The following is a 12,141-nucleotide window of genomic DNA, read 5'->3' on the forward strand; positions in this document are numbered from 1 at the left end:
AAACACTAATCAAGCTTCTTCGTGCTTCTCAAAGCCTTGATGGTCTAGCTGAAGTCCATATGAGTCTTTGTCTGTGTATCTTCTAACAAGGAAACACTACTTAGGGTTTTAGGATAAGGTTGCGGTTTAAGTTCTTATACTCACTCATACACATGACATCAAGTCATATTCGACTCCAAAACACTAACCAAGCTTCTTCTTGCTTCTCAAAGCTTTGATGGATAAGCGGAAGTCCATATGAGTCTTTGTCTTTGTATCTTCTAACAAGGAAACACTACTTAGGCTCTTAGGATAAGATTGCGGTTTAAGTTCTTATACTCAATCATACACATGACATCAAGTTATATTCGACTCCAAAACACTAACCAAGCTTCTTCTTGCTTCTCAAAGCTTTGATGGTTTAGCCAAAGTCCATATGAGTCTTTATCTTTGTATCTTCTAACAAGGAAACACTACTTAGGCCTTTAGGATAAGGTTGCGGTTTAAGTTCTTATACTCAATCATACACATGACATCAAGTTATATTCGACTCCAAAACACTAACCAAGCTTCTTCTTGCTTCTCAAAGCTTTGATGGTTTAGCCAAAGTCCATATGAGTCTTTATCTTTGTATCTTCTAACAAGGAAACACTACTTAGGCCTTTAGGATAAGGTTGCGGTTTAAGTTCTTATACTCACTCATACACATGACATCAAGTCATATTCGACTCCAAAACACTAACCAAGCTTCTTCTTGCTTCTCAAAGCTTTGATGGATAAGCGGAAGTCCATATGAGTCTTTGTCTTTGTATCTTCTAACAAGGAAACACTACTTAGGCTCTTAGGATAAGATTGCGGTTTAAGTTCTTATACTCAATCATACACATGACATCAAGTTATATTCGACTCCAAAACAATAACCAAGCTTCTTCTTGCTTCTCAAAGCTTTGATGGTTTAGCCAAAGTCCATATGAGTCTTTATCTTTGTATCTTCTAACAAGGAAACACTACTTAGGCCTTTAGGATAAGGTTGTGGTTTAAGTTATTATACTCAATCATACACATGACATCAAGTCATATTTGACTCCAAAACAATAACCAAGCTTCTTCTTGCTTCTCAAAGCTTTGATGGTTTAGCCGAAGTCCATATGAGTCTTTGTCTTTGTATCTTCTAACAAGGAAACACCACTTAGGCCTTTAGGATATGGTTGTTGTTTAAGTTCTTATACTCAATCATACACATGACATCAAGTCATATTCGACTCCAAAACACTAATCAAGCTTCTTCGTGCTTCTCAAAGCTTTGATGGTCTAGCCGAAGTCCATATGAGTCTTTGTCTTTGTATCTTCTAACAAGGAAACACTACTTAGGGTTTTAGGATAAGGTTGCGGTTTAAGTTCTTATACTCACTCATACACATGACATCAAGTCATATTCGACTCCAAAACACTAACCAAGCTTCTTCCTGCTTCTCAAAGCTTTGATGGATAAGCGGAAGTCCATATGAGTCTTTGTCTTTGTATCTTCTAACAAGGAAACACTACTTAGGCTCTTAGGTTAAGATTGCGGTTTAAGTTCTTATACTCAATCATACACATGACATCAAGTTATATTCGACTCCAAAACACTAACCAAGCTTCTTCTTGCTTCTCAAAGCTTTGATGGTTTAGCCAAAGTCCATATGAGTCGTTGTGTTTGTATCTTCTAACAAGGAAACACTACTTAGGCTTTCAGGATAAGATTGTTGTTTAAGTTCTTATACGCAATCATACACATGACATAAAGTCATATTCGACTCCAAAACACTAATCAAGCTTCTTCTTGCTTCTCAAAGCTTTGTTAGTTTAGCCGAAGTCCATATGAGTATTTATCTTTGTATCTTCTAACAAGGAAACACCACTTAGGCCTTTAGGATAAGGTTGCGGTTTAAGTTCTTATACTCCATCATACACATGACATCAAGTCATATTCGACTCCAAAACACTAACCAAGCTTCTTCTTGCTTCTCAAAGCTTTGTTGGTTTAGCCGAAGTCCATATGAGTCTTTATCTTTGTATCTTCTAACAAGGAAACACTACTTAGGCTTTTAGGATAAGGTTGCGGTTTAAGTTCTTATACTCACTCATACACATGACATCAAGTCATATTCGACTCCAAAACACTAACCAAGCTTCTTCTTGCTTCTCAAAGCTTTGATGGATAAGCGGAAGTCCATATGAGTCTTTGTCTTTGTATCTTCTAACAAGGAAACACTACTTAGGCTCTTAGGATAAGATTGCGGTTTAAGTTCTTATACTCAATCATACACATGACATCAAGTTATATTCGACTCCAAAACACTAACCAAGCTTCTTCTTGCTTCTCTAAGCTTTGATGGTTTAGCCAAAGTCCATATGAGTCTTTATCTTTGTATCTTCTAACAAGGAAACACTACTTAGGCCTTTAGGATAAGGTTGCGGTTTAAGTTCTTATACTCAATCATACACATGACATCAATTTATATTCGACTCCAAAACACAAACCAAGCTTCTTCTTGCTTCTCAAAGCTTTAATGGTTTAGCCGAAGTCCATGTGAGTCTTTGTGTTTGTATCTTCTAACAAGGAAACACTACTTAGGCTTTTAGGATAAGATTGCGGTTTAAGTTCATATACTCAATCATACACATGACATCAAGTCATATTCGACTCCAAAACACTAACCAAACTTTTTCTTGCTTTTCAAAGCTTTGATGGTTTAGCAAAATTCCATATGAGTCTTTATCTTTGTATCTTCTAACAAGGAAACACTACTTAGGCTTTTAGGATAAGGTTGCGGGTTAAGTTCTTATACTCAATCATACACATGATATCAAGTCATATTCGACTCCAAAACACTAACCAAGCTTCTTCTTGCTTCTTAAAAGCTTTGAAGTCCATATGAGTCTTTGTCCATATGAAGTCCATATTAGGATAAGGTTGCGGTTTAAGTTCTTATACTCAATCATACACATGACATCAATTTATATTCGACTCCAAAACACTAACCAAGCGTCTTCGTGCTTCTCAAAGCTTTGATGGTTTAGCCAAAGTCCATATGAGTCTTTATCTTTGTATCTTCTACGAAGGAAACACTACTTAGGCCTTTAGGATAAGGTTGCGGTTTAAGTTCTTATAATCAATCATACACATGACATCAAGTCATATTTGACTCCAAAACAATAACCAAGCTTCTTCGTGCTTCTCAAAGCTTTGATAGTTTAGCCAAAGTCCATATGAGTCTTTGTCTTTGTATCTTCTAACAAGGAAACACTACTTAGGCTTTTAGGATATGGTTATTGTTTAAGTTCTTATACTCAATCATACACATGACATCAAGTCATATTCGACTCCAAAACACTAATCAAGCTTCTTCTTGCTTCTCAAAGCTTTGATGATTTAGCTGAAGTCCATATGAGTCTTTATCTTTGTATCTTCTAACAAGGACACACTACTTAGGCTTTTACGATAAGGTTGCAGTTTAAGTTCTTATACTCAATCATACACATCACATCAAGTCATATTCGACTCCAAAACACTAACCAAGCTTCTTTGCTTCTCAAAGCTTTGATGGTTTAGCCGAAGTCCATATGAGTCGTTGTATTTGTATCTTCTAACAAGGAAACACTACTTAGGCTTTCAGGATAAGATTGTTGTTTAAGTTCTTATACTCAATCATACACATGACATAAAGTCATATTGATAGTAGGATTTTTGTCAATTAATCCCTAAAACACTATCTTGTTGTTGTAGTATTTTAGGATGTCAATCCAATCCGGTGTGATGCAAACTGATGAGATATGATCAGAAAGCTCTAAGTCAAGCCAAGCAGAAAGTTGGTTGGTTCTAACAGTCCTAGTATGCAATAACAGAAATGAAGTGAAACTAAAAGCAGGAATGGCAATAGCAGGCAAGTGAATGACAAAGCAGAAATGATAACAGGCAATCAAATGGATAAACGATTCCTAAGGATGGGGTAATCGAATAGTGTGGTCTACTTAATCTATTCAGGCGGCTGACAAAACTTCACAGAAGCTATCCCTAGACAACAAGTTCAACAACAGATTAATTCACTCCCGTGATAGAAATCCTCAAGCAAAGCTAGACACTGACCTAAATCCCTTTAGCGATCTCTAACTAAGCAGGCATTATCGAATCAACATGTTAAAGTCAATACCCTCTCTACAGCCAATCCCTTGGGGTAGAGTCAGATATCTCTGGAATTAATAGGATCCAACGCCCATTAAACGCCTTCTGAGCGCTGGACGTCTGGACTCATACTCCACATTAGCCAGTGAAATAAGCAATAAGCGCAACTAATCCAGAAGGGATTCTAGTATTCTAAACTCAACCACCTAAAACGACCAAGTAAACCACAACTATTCTATCCCATCCTCAGAAATACAGTTCACTACTCAGACATAATCAAAGACAATAACAAAGCAACAATTGAAAACATGATAACAGAAATGACGAAAGACTTAAACGAAAACTGAATATCAAATACTTGAAAACGAAACTACAAAGTCGCAGGAGAAACACTGCGGCTATCAAAGTTGCGAAAATGTAAAAGCGAAATAAAAAGGGATAATAGCGGATCCTAGCCGACGCCCTAGGAAAACCCTAAGAGGTAGTTTATATAAGCGAAAAAATGAAACAAATAAGGAAACTAAATATATAGCGAATCTTCACGTCATGATCCTGCGACCGAATGTGTCATTGGCATCTGATGGGCTGAAATGAGCTTCCTAGTGATCGAGTATGTCATTGATCAAACTGGGCTTCAGGGGCTCCGTCTTGCGATCGAGTGAAATGCAGTGAAGTCGAGATTGAATGGTCCAGCGACCTTGTGATCGAGTGCGATCGAGTGGATGTCATGAGGGTGTGATCGAGTGGTTTTGATGGGGTGATTCCTCCGGCTTCGCGATTGAGTGAAACTGAGCTGTTTGCTTCTCCGGGGTTGCGATAGAGTGATTTGCCCTGGCAGGGCTCCGAGGCTGCGATAGAGTACTTTTGCTGAAGGCGTCATTGGGCATTCTGACTTCATGTTCTGTTTTTCCTCTGCTTGAACTCCAAAAGCATCCAAAGTACCTGAAAACACCCAAATATGCCATGCACATGCAATCCTAATGCAAAATCGTCCAAAGTATGTAAAACACACTAAAACGACTCCTAATGAGATGAAATGTGGATGAAACAATGACAAAGTGGTGAAGAATGAATGCCTAAATCATGCAAATTATAGACATATCAACTCCCCCAAACTTAGTCTTTGCTTGCCCTCAAGCAAACAAGAAGACATAAGCAGAAGGAGAGGTTTGAAGTTGGGGATTCAGAACCAAAGCATGAGATATGACAATTAAGATCAATGTACCAGCTAACAGTTCTAAGATGCGAGGTGATCGACTTCTACTCAAAAACTTTAGCCATGCTCTGTTATGATCCAAACCTACACTCAAATGCACAATGCGTCAAGATCAACCAATCCCTTTAACATTCATTAAGTTCAAAAACATGAATCAAGATATGCATCGCTAGTGAACTCATTTGGCTAATGACAGGTTATGAGACAAAGATGGTCCCTTTTTAGTGGTTCAGATTTTAATAGCAGGGGACTCTCAATAAAAAGGATTGAGCTTTAGAAGAATGCTAAAGGTAAGTGCCAACCTATGCATACAAGAATAGCACCCCATCTACCCAATGACATAAACCGTGAATAACAAGTAGATGGTCCTATCTCTAAACCCAATGATGATCCTAAGTCTACCCTTTTGCACTAAAGGCATATTTCGATTTTTTCTTGGATCAACGTTTCCTTTTCTTTTCTTTGGCTCTTGTTCTTAAGGAGAAGCTTTTCTTAAACTCTATGAGTCTAGTCTAGTGAGTTGGGTTTTTCTTAAACTCTTATGGCTCTTATCATTTCTTTTCTGTTTTTTTTTTTTTTTTTTTTTTTTTTTTTTTTTTTATTGCCATCTATTTCTTTAGAGCATATCTTAACAATTCTATGCTTCCCAAACATTCACTAGACCACAATATGATTTTCAGCTTCCTTCTCCTAAAGACTCTAACCCATTTTTTTCTTTCTTTTTCTTTTCACACTCAATCTCAATCCCCAAATAAGTTCCCACCTAGTCCTACCAAGTCCGAAAACGCGGATTGGAACTACATGAGATACTACTCTTGTCGGCTCAAACCTAACACGTTCTACCAAGCTCAATCCTGAAAATAGGCCTCACATGCTCTCACAAAATAACATGGCTTGAAAGAAGGGTTGGTTAAGGGTGGGGGAACTACTCCAATAATAGAAGCAGCTACTTGGATTAACAAGAGTGGTGAATAAGTGAAAGAAAATCCAAATATGTATTCTATCCACGAGTTCAAAAACGATGCAAACATGATAATTATAAGTCAGATTCAAGTTCAAATTGACAGGGAAAGGTGTCATGACATGCATCGAGTGGTTTCTATAGAACATGGTGCGGTTTTACTTCAAAGTCATTCAAATGCCTCAGAGAACTAATAATTCATTTTAGTGAATCATCATGCTTACAAGGCTATTTCCTCATTATCCCCTATGCATATGCAACAATCCTATATGAAACACTCTAGACTCGATTCTAAATGTAATGCAACTAAATGATCACTCTGTTTTTGTGGAATTCATTTTCAAAAATTTTCAAATTTTTTTGTTTTTTTCTATGACTTAGATGATATGCAGACTCAAATGATATTCACAAAAAACAAGTCAAATACGTCTTGAACCCTCCCCCAAACTTAAATTACACAGTCCCTTGTGTAATCAAAATTTGTGAAAGAATTCAAGATAAACACAGAAACAAAAACAAAAGCGATATTTACAAAGGGTTTTGGTGTGTTACCTCAGTAGAATGTCCTGGAGATGTAGTCATCCATATCTGCTTGAGTGTACTCAGCAGGCATGACCGGTTCTTGATGTGGCTCCGCCATCTCCTCGTCATTGTGCTCGATCGCAACCCCAGCAGGTTGTTCAGCACGACGCTCACGTGTTCTCCGCCCCGACATTATCCGACCCTTGCTTGATGATCGAACCATCCTAGCGCTCTTCCGCCTCTTGTGCTCCCTGACCTCATGAGACGAGTGTCGTGCGGGTTCTTGCGGGACAGCGCGTTCTCTCTATTGATAAGCAGATTGCCTTGGCGGGGCAATGTCATGACGCCTGGATGGCATGTCTTCTGGCGGGTTGTCCCTGGTGATCGCACTGGTGGATGTGGTGCAACTGATTGCCTTCTGCATGTTGTCAATGGCCTTGACACACTTATGGATGATCTTGTCTTGAAACTTGCACCACCTTTGGGTTAGACTGAGCTTCCGGTGTGCTTCAGCGAGACTCTTGCTTTCTCGTGAAGGGGGCTTGTGTTCTTCAAAGTGGTAGCGGCTCGTGTCATAGTTCTCCCAATTGGTCTCCTCATTGTCACTCTGACCTTCTACTTCTTCAGCATTCCGGGACGCGGATCCTCCAATCACAGCATGGAGGATTTCTTGTGGTGGCGAGAAGTCGATGTTGTCTCTCACCGTGATGGTTGTCATTTCACTGAATGGGAGAAGAAAAGTTGCTTCGCCTGTTGACGGGTGATCAAACTTGAAAGCGTACCTCCCGTCATAGACCTTATGTTCGATCACATGGGCAAGCTTGAGATGGGCGATATCCATCCAACGTGGTTGGATTGGATCCGGTCGCAGCGGGACGTCGCACGATAGGAGAATTGGTGTGACCACTCCTCCAATGCAAAGGGCTCCTTTCGCGTTCTTCTTGTCATTGGCCATTGCCCACCCTCTATAGCTGCATAAGTGATTGAGAAGATACATTGACGGTGGTGTGTCATTGGTATCTCCCTTCATCGTTTTCCCGTCCTTGGTGTAACGGAGGAAACTTAGCAGCGCCAGGTCTAACGTCTCCATGTCTTGGTTCGTCACAGTGGCAGATATCTCCCTAGCGTAAGGGACATTGGCCATGGCTCTTTGGAAATAGCGAATGGCGGGATTGCGGATGGAGTTGCTCTTGGATCTTGCGGAGTTGAAGCTGGTGGTGTCTCCGATTGTGTTCCACAAAGATTTCAATTCCTCTCGGGCAAACTTCGGTTTCATTCCCGTGCCACTGGGAAACCCAAACATGGATTCCAGCGTCTTGATCGCCATGATATAGTCGCGGTCGTCGATGGTGAAGCTTAAGTAACCAAGCCCTTCTTCTCTTAACTCAACAGCTGACAACCCCTCAAACAATTCCACTTGAAGTGATGAAAGGAATTGAAGTGTCTCATCCTCATAGGTAGGATAGGGATGAGACATGAGTGTTGTCATGTGGCATTTCTCGAACAAGAGCTGAACGTCTTCCAAGATGCCTAACTCCGCCATTGTCTCCGGGTGAGGATATCTTGTTCCCCAAAACGGATTTCTTTTGAGAGCCTTGTAGTAGTCTCCCGGGGTCAGCTTGTCTTCTTTCATTAGGGACTTGGTGGTCTTGCGGGTTTGCTCTGGAATGTACTCAGCATCATCTTCCATCTCTTCATCAATTAGCTCATAATTTTCCGTCATTGACCTCTTCCCTCTGGCTATCTCTTCTCTTCTCCTGTCATTGGCGACTGCTCGCTCTGTTTCCTCCACAAATCGCCTATACTCATCTGCTTCTCTCTCTGGCCTAGTTGACCAAGATTCAGCATCATCAACATTGTAGTCGGCATCCATAGATGATTCGTAGCTGTGTGAACTCATCTTGAAGCTGAAATCGATTTGAAACTCACAACTAAAGCTCAGTAAGTTAGTGAGAAACAAACAAAGACAATGAAAGAAATGACTTCCCAGAGTTGTGATCGAGTAGAATTTGATAGTGACAGCTCAGGTCGCGATCGAGTGAAGCAAGCAAATGAGAGACAGGGTTGCGATAGAGTAGTTTCTGAGGTTCTGTTTTAGTCAATAACAGCTAGCAACAACGAAAGAATTGAGAGCGTTTTTGGTAGTGAAGTAGAGAGATAAACAAGAGAGATGTTTTGAAATCACAAGTGATGAAGAAAAGTGAAGAGTAGTGACACTTATCTCCCTTTGCGATTTGAATGAGTGGAGGAGGTGTGTTGCTTTTAAACGGACGGATGGGATGCAATGCCCGTTATGATGTCGGCAACGTGATAAGGTGACAAAACATGGTGCTTTATGTCGGCAGGATGGGCTTCCTTCAAGTCACGCGCCTTGTGATCGAGTATGGGTTGTTGATCCTTTAATTTCGTGTCATGGGCTACAATTGGACACAGCATGGGCTTTTTGGAGTTTTGGTGGAGATTGAAATCCAGTAGGCTTAATGGGACTGAGGTTTGTCATTGACGTTCTGTGGACACTTTCACTCCTCCTTGCGATCTAGTAGAAAATTGTTATCCCGAATTTACTATATCGCACTCCTGAGCTTTCACTCCTATGTTGTGATCGAGTATTTGAAAAAAAAATTTGGAAAATTTTCATTTTAACACTCGATCACATCCTTGTTGATCACTCCAGCTGTTATTCATTTCCTGAGAATCAAAGACATAACCAAAACGAATCAAAAGTAACAAATAAATAAAAAGTATATACAGGGATAGTCATGGGACTTCCTCCCAAGTGAGCTTGTTTAGAGTCTCTAGCTTGACTCCTCACACTAATCAAGTGGAGAAAATGTGACAGAGGGAACTTGAGAAGTCCTCCTCTTTACTGATATCATCATCATAGTAGGCTGCTTCCTCCTCTGGAGGGTAGTCTTTCTCTTCTGACCAATCCCAGGTGATCTCCTTTCTTGAAATCGTGTCATGGTTGAGCTGGGGCTGAACCTCCTTTTGCATTCGACTTAGTTTGTCTCTAAGCTTTTCAACAGTGTAGCTCAGCTTCTGAATGGTTCTGTTCTGTAGATCAGTCTTCCTTTTGAGTTCCAGCCAATCAAGTGAGGAGGGTATACTCGATCGAGTAGTCGAGTTCGATGGCGGAGTTTGAACCGAAATTTGCTCCTTCCCTCTTTTGATCTCAAGGCCTTCACTTGGAACCGCTCTCTGGACCTCTAAGGTTTTTCCTTCTGTTGGTGACCTTGTCTGAAATTTGTTGATGTCAAACTGTAACTTGACATGCCTCCCAAGGTTGAGATCAATCTTGCCATATCTGACATCTATTACTGCTCCCACTGAGGCTAAGAAAGGTCTTCCTAAGATCAAAGGATCCTTAGACTCTTCATCCATTTCAAGCACGACAAAATCAGTGGGTACCTCAACTCCATCTATCATTACTGGCACGTTCTCTAGAATGCTGAAAGGTCTCCTTGAAGTTCTATCAGCAAGGATCAAGGTGATGTCACAGGGCTTGTACTGAACGAATCCCAGCTTCTTTGCCACAGAGAGTGGCATTAAACTGACTGAGGCTCCTAGATCACATAGACAATTGTTGAAAGTCAATTGCCTAATGGAACATGGCAGAGTGAAAGATCCAAGATCTTCCAGCTTCTCTTGAATAATCCTCTTACCAGCGGTTTGATGCATAATGACATCGTCTTCGTCATCTGAATCCTGACATATGTTGAGCCTTTCTAGTATCAGGTTTCTCACATCTTTGTGAGGGTCTGAAATCAACTTTAGGACTTCTACTAAGGGCATCACAGCTTCCATCTCATCAAGTTGTTTTTCTGTCAGAGATTCATATCTGCTTTTCCAAGCTTTCCTGAACGTCCATGGAAGAGCAAGTGAGGGTGATGGAGCTGGCTTGAATCGTTTTACCATCCTCTCGATTATAGCAGCCTTCTCCTCCAAGTCAGACTGAGCCTGATTGAAAGGTTGAGCTGAATAGTCGATCTCAGCAACAGAGACTTCAATCTGAGTGGAAGCCTCCCCTTCTTGAATTACGCTGTCCTCAGTGTTTGATGTAGAGACATGTTGAGTTGGCAGCTCTCGCTCATGTCTGATAGTGATTGCGTGTGCAGTGGCGTACTCCTTAGGGTTTTGGATTGCTTTTCCTGGAAGCTGGCCTGGGTTGTTTGTAACAGGTGGTGAAGTAGTGACGCCGTCCAGATACCGTACCCTTGTGTTCAATGATTCCAACCTGCTACTCAGTTCATTGAACTGTCTGTCAACTTTGTTGTTTAAGTCAGCTATCTTCTTAGCAGATTCCATTACCCCTGCGGCTTGACCTTGCATGATCTGTTGGAGCATATTCTTGATGTCTGATTCCTGGGGTGCAGAGGCCTGATGTTGTTGTGGTGTGAAACCAGGTGGTGGTTGTTGCTGTTGATACCCTCCTTGGAACTGTTGCTTAGGACCGAACCCTTGGCTTTGGTTGTAAGTAACAAACGGTTTGGGTTGGTTCTGCTGCAGCTGCTGTTGAGGGTAAACTTGGTCCTGAGGATTGGCGACATTTGTGCTTCTGTATGACAGATTTGGGTTGGGTCTGTAATTGTTGTACCCTTTGTTGTAGCCGCCTTGGTTCTGAACATAACTGATTTCAGCGCCCTGATCATTCTCCCCCTCTTGGATTTGGAATACTTCGTCTTCAGAGGCGAAGTGAACATGCTTCTGCTGCACTTGGAGGAGTTTATCGATTTTGTCATGGAGAGCTTTAATCTCTCGGCGGTGCTTGTCATCAGATTCAGTACTGGTGCGGATGCTTCTGTCATAATCCTCGTTGTAATTACCATCCGACTGAGCCAAGTTTTCAACTATCTCCCATCCGTCTTCGACATCCTTGTTCAGGAAATTCCCGTTGGAGGCGGTGTCAAGGAGCATACGTATCTTAGGCAGGACGCCTCTGTAAAGTGTGCTGAGAAGAGATGCTTCCTTAAATCCGTGATGAGGGCATTTGGTTTGATAACCCTTAAAGCGCTCCCAAGCTTCACAGAAGCTTTCATTTTGCTTCTGAGTGAATCCGGATATCTCGTTCCGGAGTCTTGCAGTCCTGGAGTTGGAGAAGAATTTTGCCAAGAAGGCCTTTTTGCAGTCATCCCAGGTCGTGATTGATCCCTGGGGTAGCGTTTTTTCCCACAGATGGGCTTTATCTCCAAGTGAAAATGGGAACAAGCAAAGCTTGAAACCATCTAGCGGATCCTCCATTGGTAGGCCATGAAACTTGTTCCCCTGAACCATAGCAATGAGACCGCTTTTGACCGTGTA

The 12,141-nt window shown here is 41.1% G+C and overlaps 3 pseudogenes across 3 annotated transcripts; all 3 read right to left on the reverse strand.

The window, feature by feature from the left end:
* Positions 1–4,778: 4,778 nt before the first annotated feature.
* AT4G06710 lies at positions 4,779–5,189 on the reverse strand (annotated as a pseudogene; the record flags this gene model as incomplete). Its single annotated transcript has 1 exon — positions 4,779–5,189.
* Positions 5,190–6,874: 1,685 nt separating this feature from the next.
* Positions 6,875–8,743, reverse strand: AT4G06712 (annotated as a pseudogene; the record flags this gene model as incomplete). The annotated part of the gene is made up of 1 exon: positions 6,875–8,743.
* Positions 8,744–9,660: 917 nt separating this feature from the next.
* On the reverse strand, positions 9,661–12,141 carry AT4G06714 (annotated as a pseudogene; the record flags this gene model as incomplete). The annotated part of the gene is made up of 1 exon: positions 9,661–12,141.

Source organism: Arabidopsis thaliana, chromosome 4 (assembly GCF_000001735.4).
Source record: "Arabidopsis thaliana chromosome 4, partial sequence".
In the NCBI taxonomy this organism is placed as follows: Eukaryota; Viridiplantae; Streptophyta; class Magnoliopsida; order Brassicales; family Brassicaceae; genus Arabidopsis; species Arabidopsis thaliana.